Genomic DNA, 12,965 nt, shown 5'->3' on the forward strand with positions numbered 1-12,965 from the left:
CGCATTATAGGGGTCCCAGAAGGAGAAGAGAGAGAGAAAGGACCAGAGAAAATATGTGAAGAGATTATAGTCAAAAACTTCCCTAACATGGGAAAGGAAATAGCCACCCAAGTCCAGGAAGCGCAGAGAGTCCCATACAGAATAAACCCAAGGAGAAACACGCCGAGACACATAGTAATCAAAGTGGCAAAAATTAAAGACAAAGAAAAATTATTGAAAGCAGCAAGGGAAAAACGACAAATAACATACAAGGGAACTCCCATAAGGTTAGCAGCTGATTTCTCAGCAGAAACTCTGCAAGCCAGAAGGGAGTGGCATGATATACTTAAAGTGATGAAAGGGAAGAACCTACAACCAAGATTACTCTACCCGGCAAGGATCTCATTTAGATTTGATGGAGAAATCAAAAGCTTTACAGACAAGCAAAAGCTAAGAGAATTCAGCACCACCAAACCAGCTCTACAACAAATGCTAAAGGAACTTCTCTAAGTGGGAAACACAAGAGAAGAAAAGGACCTACAAAAACAAACCCAAAACAATTAAGAAAATGTTCATAGGAACATACATATCGATAATTACCTTAAACGTGAATGGATTAAATGCCCCAACCAAAAGACATAGACTGGCTGAATGGATACAAAAACAAGACCCATATATATGCTGTCTACAAGAGACCCACTTTAGACCTAGGGACACATACAGACTGAAAGTGAGGGGATGGAAAAAGATATTCCATGCAAATGGAAATCAAAAGAAAGCTGGAGTAGCTATACTCATATCAGATAAAATAGACTTTAAAATAAAGAATGTTACAAGAGACAAGGAAGGACACTACATATTGATCCAGGGATCAATCCAAGAAGAAGATATAACAATTATAAATATATATGCACCCAACATAGGAGCACCTCAATACATAAGGCAACTGCTAACAGCTATAAAAGAGGAAATCGGCAGTAACACAATAATAGTGGGGGACTTTAACACTTCACTTACACCAGTGGACAGATCATCCAAAATGAAAATAAGGAAACAGAAGCTTTAAATGACACAATAGACCCGATAGATTTAATTGATATATATAGGACATTCCATCCAAAAACAGCAGATTACACGTTCTTCTCAAGTGCGCACGGAACATTCTCCAGGATAGATCACATCTTGGGTCACAAATCAAGCCTCAGTAAATTTAAGAAAATTGAAATCATATCAAGCATCTTTTCTGACCACAACGCTATGAGATTAGAAATGAATTACAGGGAAAAAAACGTAAAAAAGACAGACACATGGAGGCTAAACAATACATTACTAAATAACCAAGAGATCACTGAAGAAATCAAAGAGGAAATAAAAAAATACCTAGAGACAAATGACAATGAAAACACGACGACCCAAAACCTATGGGATGCAGCAAAAGCGGTTCTAAGAGGGAAGTTTATAGCTATACAAGCCTACCTAAAGAAACAAGAAAAAGCTCAAGTAAACAATCTAACCTTACACCTAAAGAAACTAGAGAAAGAAGAACAAACAAAACCCAAAGTTAGCAGAAGGAAAGAAATCATAAAGATCAGAGCAGAAATAAATGAAATAGAAACAAAGAAAACAATAGCAAAGATCAATAAAACTAAAAGTTGGTTCTTTGAGAAGATAAACAAAATTGATAAGCCATTAGCCAGACTCATCAAGAAAAAGAGGGAGAGGACTCAAATCAATAAAATCAGAAATGAAAAAGGAGAAGTTACAACAGACACCGCAGAAATACAAAGCATCCTAAGAGACTACTACAAGCAACTTTATGCCAATAAAATGGACAACCTGGAAGAAATGGACAAATTCTTAGAAAGGTATAACCTTCCAAGACTGAATCAGGAAGAAACAGAAAATATGAACAGACCAATCACAAGTAATGAAATTGAAACTGTGATTACAAATCTTCCAACAAACAAAAGTCCAGGACCAGATGGCTTCACAGGTGAATTCTATCAAACATTTAGAGAAGAGCTAACACCCATCCTTCTCAAACTCTTCCAAAAAATTGCAGAGGAAGGAACACTCCCAAACTCATTCTATGAGGCCACCATCACCCTGATACCAAAACCAGACAAAGACACTACAAAAAAAGAAAATTACAGACCAATATCACTGATGAATATAGAGGCAAAAATCCTCAACAAAATACTAGCAAACAGAATCCAACAACACATTAAAAGGATCATACACCACGATCAAGTGGGATTTATCCCAGGGATGCAAGGATTCTTCAATATACGCAAATCAATCAATGTGATACACCATATTAACAAATTGAAGAATAAAAACCATATGATCATCTCAATAGATGCAGAAAAAGCTTTTGACAAAATTCAACACCCATTTCTGATAAAAACTCTCCAGAAAGTGGGCATAGAGGGAACCTACCTCAACATAATAAAGGCCATATATGACAAACCCACAGCAAACATCATTCTCAATGGTGAAAAACTGAAAGCATTTCCTCTAAGATCAGGAATGAGACAAGGATGTCCACTCTCACCACTATTATTCAACATAGTTCTGGAAGTCCTAGCCACGGCAATCAGAGAAGAAAAAGAAATAAAAGGAATACAAATTGGAAAAGAAGAAGTAAAACTGTCACTGTTTGCGGATGACATGATACTATACATAGAGAATCCTAAAACTGCCACCAGAAAACTGCTAGAGCTAATTAATGAATATGGTAAAGTTGCAGGATACAAAATTAATGCACAGAAATCTCTTGCATTCCTATACACTAATGATGAAAAATCTGAAAGAGAAATTAGGGAAACACTCCCATTTACCATTGCAACAAAAAGAATAAAATACCTAGGAATAAACCTACCTAGGGAGACAAAAGACCTGTATGCAGAAAACTATAAGACACTGATGAAAGAAATTAAAGATGATACCAACAGATGGAGAGATATACCATGTTCTTGGATTGGAAGAATCAACATTGTGAAAATGAGTATACTACCCAAAGCAATCTACAGATTCAATGCAATCCCTATCAAATTACCAATGGCATTTTTTACGGAGCTAGAACAAATCATCTTAAAATTCGTATGGAGACACAAAAGACCCTGAATAGCCAAAGCAGTCTTGAGGCAAAAAAATGGAGCTGGAGGAATCAGACTCCCTGACTTCAGACTATACTACAAAGCTACAGTAATCAAGACAATATGGTACTGGCACAAAACCAGAAACAGAGATCAATGGAACAAGATAGAAAGCCCAGAGATTAACCCACGCACCTATGGTCAACTAATCTATGACAAAGGAGGCAAAGATATACAATAGAGAAAAGACAGTCTCTTCAATAAGTGGTGCTGGGAAAACTGGACAGCTACATGTAAAAGAATGAAATTAGAATACTCCCTAACACCATACACAAAAATAAACTCAAAATGGATTAGAGACCTAAATATAAGACTGGACACTATAAAACTCTTAGAGGAAAACATAGGAAGAACACTCTTTGACATAAATCACAGCAAGATCTTTTTTGATCCACCTCCTAGAGTAATGGAAATAAAAACAAAAATAAACAAGTGGGACCTAATGAAACTTCAAAGCTTTTGCACAGCAAAGGAAACCATAAACAAGACGAAAAGACAACCCTCAGAATGGGAGAAAATATTTGCAAAGGAATCAACGGACAAAGGATTAATCTCCAAAATATATAAACAGCTCATTCAGCTCAATATCAAAGAAACAAACACCCCAATCCAAAAATGGGCAGAAGACCTAAATAGACATTTCTCCAAAGAAGACATACAGACGGCCACGAAGCACATGAAAAGATGCTCAACATCACTAATTATTAGAGAAATGCAAATCAAAACTACAATGAGGTATCACCTCACTCCTGTTAGAATGGGCATCATCAGAAAATCTACAAACAACAAATGCTGGAGAGGGTGTGGAGAAAAGGGAACCCTCTTGCACTGTTGGTGGGAATGTAAATTGATACAGCCACTATGGAGAACAATATGGAGGTTCCTTAAAAAACTAAAAATAGAATTACCATATGACCCAGCAATCCCACTACTGGGCATATACCCAGAGAAAACCGTAATTCAAAAAGACACATGCACCCGAATGTTCATTGCAGCACTATTTACAATAGCCAGGTCATGGAAGCAACCTAAATGCCCATCAACAGACGAATGGATAAAGAAGATGTGGTACATATATACAATGGAATATTACTCAGCCTTAAAAAGGAACGAAATTGAGTCATTTGTTGAGACGTGGATGGATCTAGAGACTGTCATACAGAGTGAAGTAAGTCAGAAAGAGAAAAACAAATATCGTATATTAATGCATGTATGTGGAACCTAGAAAAATGGTACAGATGAGCCAGTTTGCAGGGCAGAAGTTGAGACACAGATGTAGAGAATGGACATATGGACACCAAGGGGGGAAAACTGCGGTGAGGTGGGGATGGTGGTGTGCTGAATTGGGCGATTGGGATTGACATGTATACACTGATGTGTATAAAATTGATGCCTAATAAGAACCTGCAGTATAAAAAAACAAACAAAACAACTAATACTAAACTTTCATTGGGTTATTTGTATGGAAATATGTTAATATAAATGTTTCAGACATTACATGAAATTTCTAAAAATCTTATATTTGTATTTGTATGGAAATATGTATGGAAATATGTTAATATAAATGTTTCAGACATTACATGAAATTTCTAAAAATCTTATATTTGTATTTGTATGGAAATATGTATGGAAATATGTTAATATAAATGTTTCAGACATTACATGAAATTTCTAAAAATCTTATATGTTCTGGTATAATGTTATAAGTAATAATCCTAGTTATTACTTTAAAATGTATATCTCAGAAATAACTAATTTTCTTGTCAACTGCATTATTATGAACTTTCATCAAATCTTTAACCGTGGTCATTTTTAAGTCTTTTGTCATTTACACACAGTTCTGGGTGTACTCTGATGATTTTGCAAATATGTTCCTATAAAAGGGTTTCATCTTCAAGAAATTCATGGAAAAGACTCTGACAAGTACAGGTTTCTGGTAACTGACTGTACTGCTGAACTGAATGAATAAGCATTTTCAGAACTCTAATGAAAAACTGATGAACTCATAAAAGTGCTAACAAAAGATCAAGATGAAAAAAAAATGAATTACATGGGACTGAGTGAACTGATGAGGATGAGTATAATTTTTGTGACTTTCTGTCTGAATTAAAAAAAAAAAAATCCCACAAGGACTCAGAGGCAAAGAATATACAAATCAATTTTCACTGCAAAGTAAAGGAGCTGTTACAGTGGAGGATTACTGGACTGAATGTCAATATTATGACATAGTATGAGTGTGTTTCATGTTTGGTAATTGCAATCATTGTTGCTTTTGTTGTGGTCATCCATGTACAATGCTTGGTGTCAGTCTATTTATCTCTTGTAAAAATAAAATACAGTGTGTGTGTGTGAAAAAAAAAAAAAAAAAAGAAATTTTCTTCTTTTTTCCAGCCATTTAAAGATATAAAAACCATTCTTCTATCACAGGCTGTGCAAAAATAGCCAGAGGGTTGGATTTGGCCTGTGGACCACAGTGAGCTGAACCCTCCTGCTCTAAACCAAAATTGGTAAATAGGATGATGTTCACGCCCCTTTTCACATGAGCCAGATGGGCCTTCTGGTTTAATCTTTTCTCATGTACTTTTTGGAAAACTTGAGAGAAGACAAATCTAGTAAATCTACCCATCCCTCAATATGCAGTTAAGTCATATCAGGTCAATTACACTTTTCCTTCACAGTTTGTTTCATACTGATGTCTTTCTACCCTGAACCCTTAGAACAACACATGTCTGGGCCACACCAACAGCACTTTGCCTCTGATACTCTGTAATTCTCTTTCCTTTGCTACACACATTTTAAAGAATGAAGGTTTTGTAGTCTGGAGATTTTTTTTAAGCCTTTTTGGGGCAGAAGTCTTTTCTGCATTACTTTCTAGTACCCCTCCTGAACCCAAGTAGCACATGGTTGTGTATCATCTACTGAGCAATCAATCAATACATGTTATAGGAAAACAGACAATATATAAATCATACAAGAATGGATGGATATTGTACCTGTGTGTTTAGAGTTAACACTTGATTGTCTGCATATATAGTGTGGCAAACTGAAATTTAAGAGAGGTAGTAATAACAATATTATTATTGTATTTGGCGTCGTATGGTTTATTCTCAGGTGTACATCTGATGAAGAGGGTAATTGGCTTGTCATTTCATTCTTTCTTCCTTTGTTCATTCATTCATTCATAAATGCTTATTGAGTTCCTGTACTGCAGGTCCCAACATTGCAGCAGATCTGAGTGTCATTCTCGTTGCTGAAACATGACACCAACTCTGGATCCAGCATCTGCTTAGTCTGTACCTGAAACATCTCTCACGTCAGTCTCCACTCGTGCCTCCACAAGGCCTTCGTTGTCTCTCAACTCAACTATTGGTCTTTCCATCTCTACTCTTCCATGTCTTCTCTCTCCTATGTAGTTTATGGAGTAATATTTTTATAAAATAAAGTTTATCATTAAGATAAAAAAAAAAAAGAATTTTCAGTTTTATGTAACTGGAAACCCAACTAAAACTGGCTTGAACAAAACTGAGATTTTTTTTTTCGTTCATTTAACTGAATGAGGTAGATCTGTGTAGAACAGCAAGATTTTGCACTGGGATTGCGGTAGAGTGCTAGGTAATCTCCAAACCTGGATAGTCTACAAAGGAATGCAATTGCAATCCTAGGACTGAAAAATACAATAATGTATTTAACACAATAACTGGACCTAACATCAGATTAGACACAGCTCATTTTAGGATTAAGGAGCTGGAAGATAGATCAGTATATAATATCCATACTGAAGTATTCAGAGAAAGAAAAGAATGAAAAATATAAAGAAGAGAGGGATAGACATATGGGACATGATGAAAATGCCTAAATACAAAAAATTAGAGTCCTAGAAAGATAGGAGAGAGAAAATGGGAAAGAAGCAATATTTGACAATAGAGTAGTTAAAAATTTTCTAAGATTGGTGAAAGACATATACTCAATCCCAAGCAGGATAAATGCAAAGAAAATCACACCTAAGCACTTCATGGGAAAACTGCTGAAAACGAAAAACAAAGAAAAAGTGTTAAAAGCAATTAGGAAAAAAAGATATATTACCTCCAAAAGAGCAACATTAAGACTAACAACAGACTCAACAATATAAATGATAAAATCCAGAAGATGATGGAATGTTATCTTTAAAGTGTGGAAAGAAAATAACAGTTAATCTAAAATTCTATACCCAGTGAAAATATCATTCAAAAATGAAAGAAAAATACATAAGTTTTCAGACAATCAAAATCTGAAAAAAGTTATTCATCCACAGACCCAGACTAAAAGAAATACTAGAGGGAATTTTTCAAGCAGAATGAAAATAAGCTCAAAAGGAAGTATCAATATGAGGAAGGAATGAAGAACAATGGAAAGGGTAACTATATAGGTAAAAATAAGTGAACAACGACCATATAAAGCAACAATGTCTAGTGGAGCTTTAAACATATGGAGAATTAAAACACACCACAAAAATGGCACATGGTGTGGGAGCAGATAAATGGAATTAAAATATTTTAAGATTCTTGTATTGTTCAGGAAGTGGTAAAAGATTAATTTATATTAAAATTTAACAAGCCAAGGATGCATGCTGTAATCACCATGGCAATCATGGAAAAATAGTTTAAAATATATATATATAAGTATATATATATTTTAAACTATTTTTTATTTATATATATATATAAAATAAGTGAATGCAGAGAAATATGGAATAATCAAAACAATCCAAAAAAGGTTTAAAAGAAGAGAGAAAAAAGGAACATAGAACCTGTGGGAGAAATAGAAAACAAATACTAGTATGATATTTTGAAACTCAAAAGTATAAGTGCCTCTTTTAAATATAAGTGGACTAAATACCTCTATTAAAAAACAAAGATTGTTAGATTGTTTATTTTTTTAATTTATTTTTAAAATAAATTTATGTATTTATTTATTTTTCACTGCGTTGGCTCTTCGTTGCTGTGCGTGGGCTTTCTCTAGTTGTGGCGAGTGGGGGCTACTCTTTGTTGCAGTGCAGGCTTCTCACTGCAGTGGCTTCTCTTTGTTGCAGAGCACAGACTCTAGGCTCGCGGGCTCTAGAGCACAGGGTCAGTAGTTGTGGCACACTGGCTTAGTTGCTCTGTGGCATGTGGGATCTTCCCAGACCAGGGCTCAAACCCATGTCCCCTGCATTGGCAGGCGGATTCTTAACCACTGCACAACCAGGGAAGTCCCAGATTGGTTTGTTTGTTTGTTTGTTTAAATTTATTTATTTTTGGCTGCGTTGGGTCTTCGTTGCTGCACACGGGCTCTCTAGTTGCGGCGAGCAGGGGCTACTCTTTGTTACGGTGCACAGGCTTCTCATTGTGGTGGCTGCTCTTGTTGCAGAGCACGGGCTCTAGGTGTGCAGGTTTCAGTAGTTGTGGTTCTCGGGCTCTAGAGCGCAGGCTCAGTAGTTGTGGCTCACAGGCTTAGTTGCTCCACAGTATGTGGGATCTTCCCAGACCAGGGCTCAAACCCGTGTCCCCTGCATTGGCAGGCAGATTCTTAACCACTGTGCCACCAGGGAAGCTCCCCACATTGGTTTTTAAAAAGCAACTCATTACTGCTTTAAAAAATCTGAAATATAAGGATACAGGTATGTTAAAGGTTGTAGAAGACATACTATACAAACTAACTAAAAGAAAATCAGTGAAGTTAAACTAATATAATACAAATTAGACTTTAAGGCAAGAAGCATCACTACATACTGCATAATGAATAAAATGCCAATAAACTAGGAAGAAAAAAATACTAAATTTGTATGTAACTAATAAAATAGCCTCAAAGTATGTAAAAGCACATCATACACACCACACCTCCAGGTCTGCAGTATAAAGGGCGCGAACCAAGAGTCCTGGGAATCAGGGAGAAGAGAATTTGTGCGGAGGAATGAATGTGGAAGACAGAGTACATCCAGGGATATGAACACAGCCGAAGAGTATCCATGTAATTAACTGCCAGCTGCTGCAACAAACAAACCTCCAAATTTCAGTGATTTAATTCAACAAATTTATTTCTAGCTTTCATTACATGTCTGGTAAGGTAGAGACCCTACTTATTCACGGTCCCCAAGGAAAGAGGCTGACAGAGGCTTTGACACCTTGAGCCGGCACCATCGGGAACATGTGACAGAGAAAGAGGGGGATGGATGAGACTCACAAACTCTTAACTACCTCAGCTCTGAAGTAATGCAAGTCATGTCTGCTCACAGATCGTTGGCTAGATCCAGTCACATAGCCCCATTCTAATTGCAAGTGTTACCAAGTCCAAGCTCGTACTGCTCGCCACACAACAGGCCAAGAAATTGTTGGGGCAAGGAATAGCATCTTTATTCGGAAAGCCAGCAGATTGAGAAGATGGGGGACTAGTGCCCCCAAAGAACCATCTTCCCCGAGTTAGAATTCAGGCTTCTTTTCTACTAAAAGGGTAGGGTGTAAAGTCCTGTTTCCGGCCAGTCTCCGGAGCGGATGTGTTAATTTCTTCCTTCCTGCAGCCATTCACAGGTGGGCCTGGTCAGGATGTTTCCTGTGAGCTAAACAAAGGTATTTTAGCTTAACACTCATTACCTGGGGGGCAGGGCTCCCAGAGATGGGCCATTATGTATAATTTAAGCTTATAGACAACATCCCTTTTAGTGATTAAGTTATAGTACTCATTTATCTTATATTTAAAAGTTTGTACTTTTGACTGCCTTCATCCAATTCCCCCTCCCCTGACATCTGCCTCTGGTAACCACAAATCTGATCTATTTTTCTATGAGTTTGTCTGTTTGTTTTTGAAGTATAATTGACCTATAACATTCCATTAGTTCCCACTGTACAACATAGTGATTTGATATTTCTATACATTTCAAAATGATCACCACAGTGATAAGTCTAGTTATGACATGGCACCTTCCAAAGATATTACATAATTATTGACTATTCCCCACACTGTACCTTTCATACCCGTGACTCATTTATTTTGTAACTGGAAGTTTGTACCTCTTAATCTCCCTCACCTATTTCTCTCCTCCCACTGCTCTCTCCTTTAAAAAAAAAAAAAAAAAGTCTTTTGCTTGCTCTCTTTTCCTCTTTCCTCCTGGGGTCAAATGGTCTTTGTTCCTTCTTATTATAGCATAGTTGCTGCATTTTCCTCTTTGTAGACAGAAGGCTCACCTCAGCCTACTCATAGTATCTGCCCCTTACAATTCTGGTCTGCCCGTGACATTGGCTTGCCATAGTGTCTACTGGCTTCTGCTGTGGCCCTGACTCTGCATTGACCTTTCAACTTACCTTCCCAGAGCTAATTTTGGCAAATTCTTGGCGGAAGAATCTAATTGCCTAGCTTAGGTCAAATGTCTGTTACTGGTCCAAAAAGCTGTGGTCAGGGGAACAGGGTCATATGGTATAAAGGTGGTCACTTACGCAGGAGGGTATGAGTGAGAAGGCACCCCAATTCATGTCTTTTAGTTCATTCCATTGCATCAAACTGGACAGCAGCAAATGGAGGTGACTATCCTTGCCAGAAGTCTCCACCTGCCCTGGTAGCTGCTCCGGTCATTGCGGCATTAGACAAAAACCCCATGAAGGCACGCAGCTTATTTGCCTTGTTCGTTGTTGTATCTTCAGTAGCTAGAGCTATGCCTGGCACATAGCATGCACTCAACAAATATGTATTGAATGAATGAATGGGACTTTAATAACATGATTCAGTATTGCCTCCAAACTCCCTTTCCTAGAAATTAAATATCGCAGGGAAGTCAATTACTTTCCCTCTGAACTACAAAATCTGATTGTAGATTTCACCGCTCCCTTTTCTCAGGGTTAAGGGTTGGGCTGAAGTGGAAGCATGATGGGAAGAGGTATGTACGAGTGTGTGTGTGGAGAGTTGGTGAGGATAATTACTCTATTGGGTGAATTGGGTTGAAATAAAAATCTGGAGGAAGGGGCGAGAAGTAGGAGCAGAAAGGCCAGGGGTGAATGTACCATTTTTCTGTCTTGGTGGAAGCCAGAGTGATCTCTAATTATCATAGCTTGTTCTTATGACATCTCTCAGGTAAAATGAACCCATCCTGAACCTTGAGCCCATGTCCTGCTTCATGTTATAATAATAATGCTTGCTGCTGGTTCTTTGCCAAACATGTATTAAATGCCTTGTTCTGTTTAATCCTTACTACAAATGTATTAGATGGCTCTTGCCTTATATTTCCTTCTTCCCTTCCCATCCAAGGTTATAAAAAGGTTATTTACATCTACTTATCCATTTAATTTGTTTAAATTCACTTTCATTTTTAACCAAAGTGATATTGTATGTAGTATTAAATGTCAAATAGTACTATAAGGCTTATTATAAAAATAGAAAGTCCTTGCCTTTCCCCTCGCCCCATCCCTGAGTTTCATCCCCCAGAGCCAACTGCTTTCAACACTTTTGGTTGTATCTCCTGGTATTACCTCACATTCACTGAAGATGGTACTGAGTCTGGCACAAGGTGGGCCCTTTGTAAGCGGGGTTCTTTCTTGCTCTCACTCTGCTCTACAAGCCTAGGGCTATGGTCAGTTGGGGTGTGATGTGGTCACTAATATATACAAAGCAGTTCATAAACAACTCAGCTAATATTTACTAGCTCAGGAGACAGTATTGCACAACGATTAAGAGCACAGGCAGACATAGGCTCAAATTCTAGCCCACTCTCTTTCTACCTCTCTAAGCCTTTGCTTCTTCACCTGTAAAATGGGGAAAGACAATACTCATGACACAAGATTGACACAAAGATAAGGGTGTGGGTGTGGAAAATCAAGTACCCTAAAACATGGCTTCTGATCCATTCCATCAGACAGAGAAACCATGTCTGGGAAAGGTCTTGAAAGATAGGTGAATTTGAACAAGAAGGAGAAAGAAAGGCTATTACAGAAAAGAGAAGAATTGAAGTGCAGACTTAAAGGCAGAGATGAAGATAGTGTGTTTGAGGAATAGTGAAAGTCGACTGATGTAACTTGAATGTTGGGTTCTTTTTAGGTGTAAGAGGTCATGTCAGATAGGCAGCTGAGGAAAGCCCTGCCAGGGTAGACCCCCAGAGTATTACTGTAGGGTGGGTAGGCAGGAATAAGTCAGCGTGCAAGGAGCACTTGTTGGTGAGCAGCAGGCAAAATGGAGTGGACGCAGGCAAGGGGCAGATGCAGGTATGATGTAACCAAGCTTTGCCTGGTACTCCAGAGACCTGACTGAGAGTTCTCAGAGAAGTAGCTTAATTTGAGCCTCATAAGATAGAGTTATACTAGATGGTCTTTAAGAGCTCTTTCAGTCCTAATGTTCTATAATTTCTATCTTATAGTATTTATATAGTGACAGTGGAAATATAGAAAAAGAGAAAGAATTTAAGTGTTTTGCAAATAGTATCAATATGACTTCGTCACCATTTGGACACTGAGAATAAAAACGTGTACCAAGAGTGACTAAAGTTTGAATATGGGTGCTTGAGAGGTTGGAGTGCCCTTCAGTGGGGAAGTGGGTAGTGGAAGTGACTGTAAAACATGCAAAGGAAAATTCTAGTAGATGTATGAAGAATAGACCAGGCATGTTCCTGTCTCTAGGACTTTGAACTTGATATTACCTCTGCCTGGAACTCTCTTCCTCCAAATGTCTGTATGGTTTCCTTTATGTCTCCCTTCAGGTCACCCTCGCAGTGAGGTCTTCCCTGACCAACCAACTAAAAATTACAAACCTTCCCCACCCTGGCACTCCCTCTCCCCTACTCCTGCTTTGCTTTTCTCTATAGCATTGATCATCACCTGGCCACTCCATTTTATT

The sequence above is a fragment of the Balaenoptera ricei genome, chromosome 1 (assembly GCF_028023285.1).
Source record: "Balaenoptera ricei isolate mBalRic1 chromosome 1, mBalRic1.hap2, whole genome shotgun sequence".
In the NCBI taxonomy this organism is placed as follows: domain Eukaryota; kingdom Metazoa; phylum Chordata; class Mammalia; order Artiodactyla; family Balaenopteridae; genus Balaenoptera; species Balaenoptera ricei.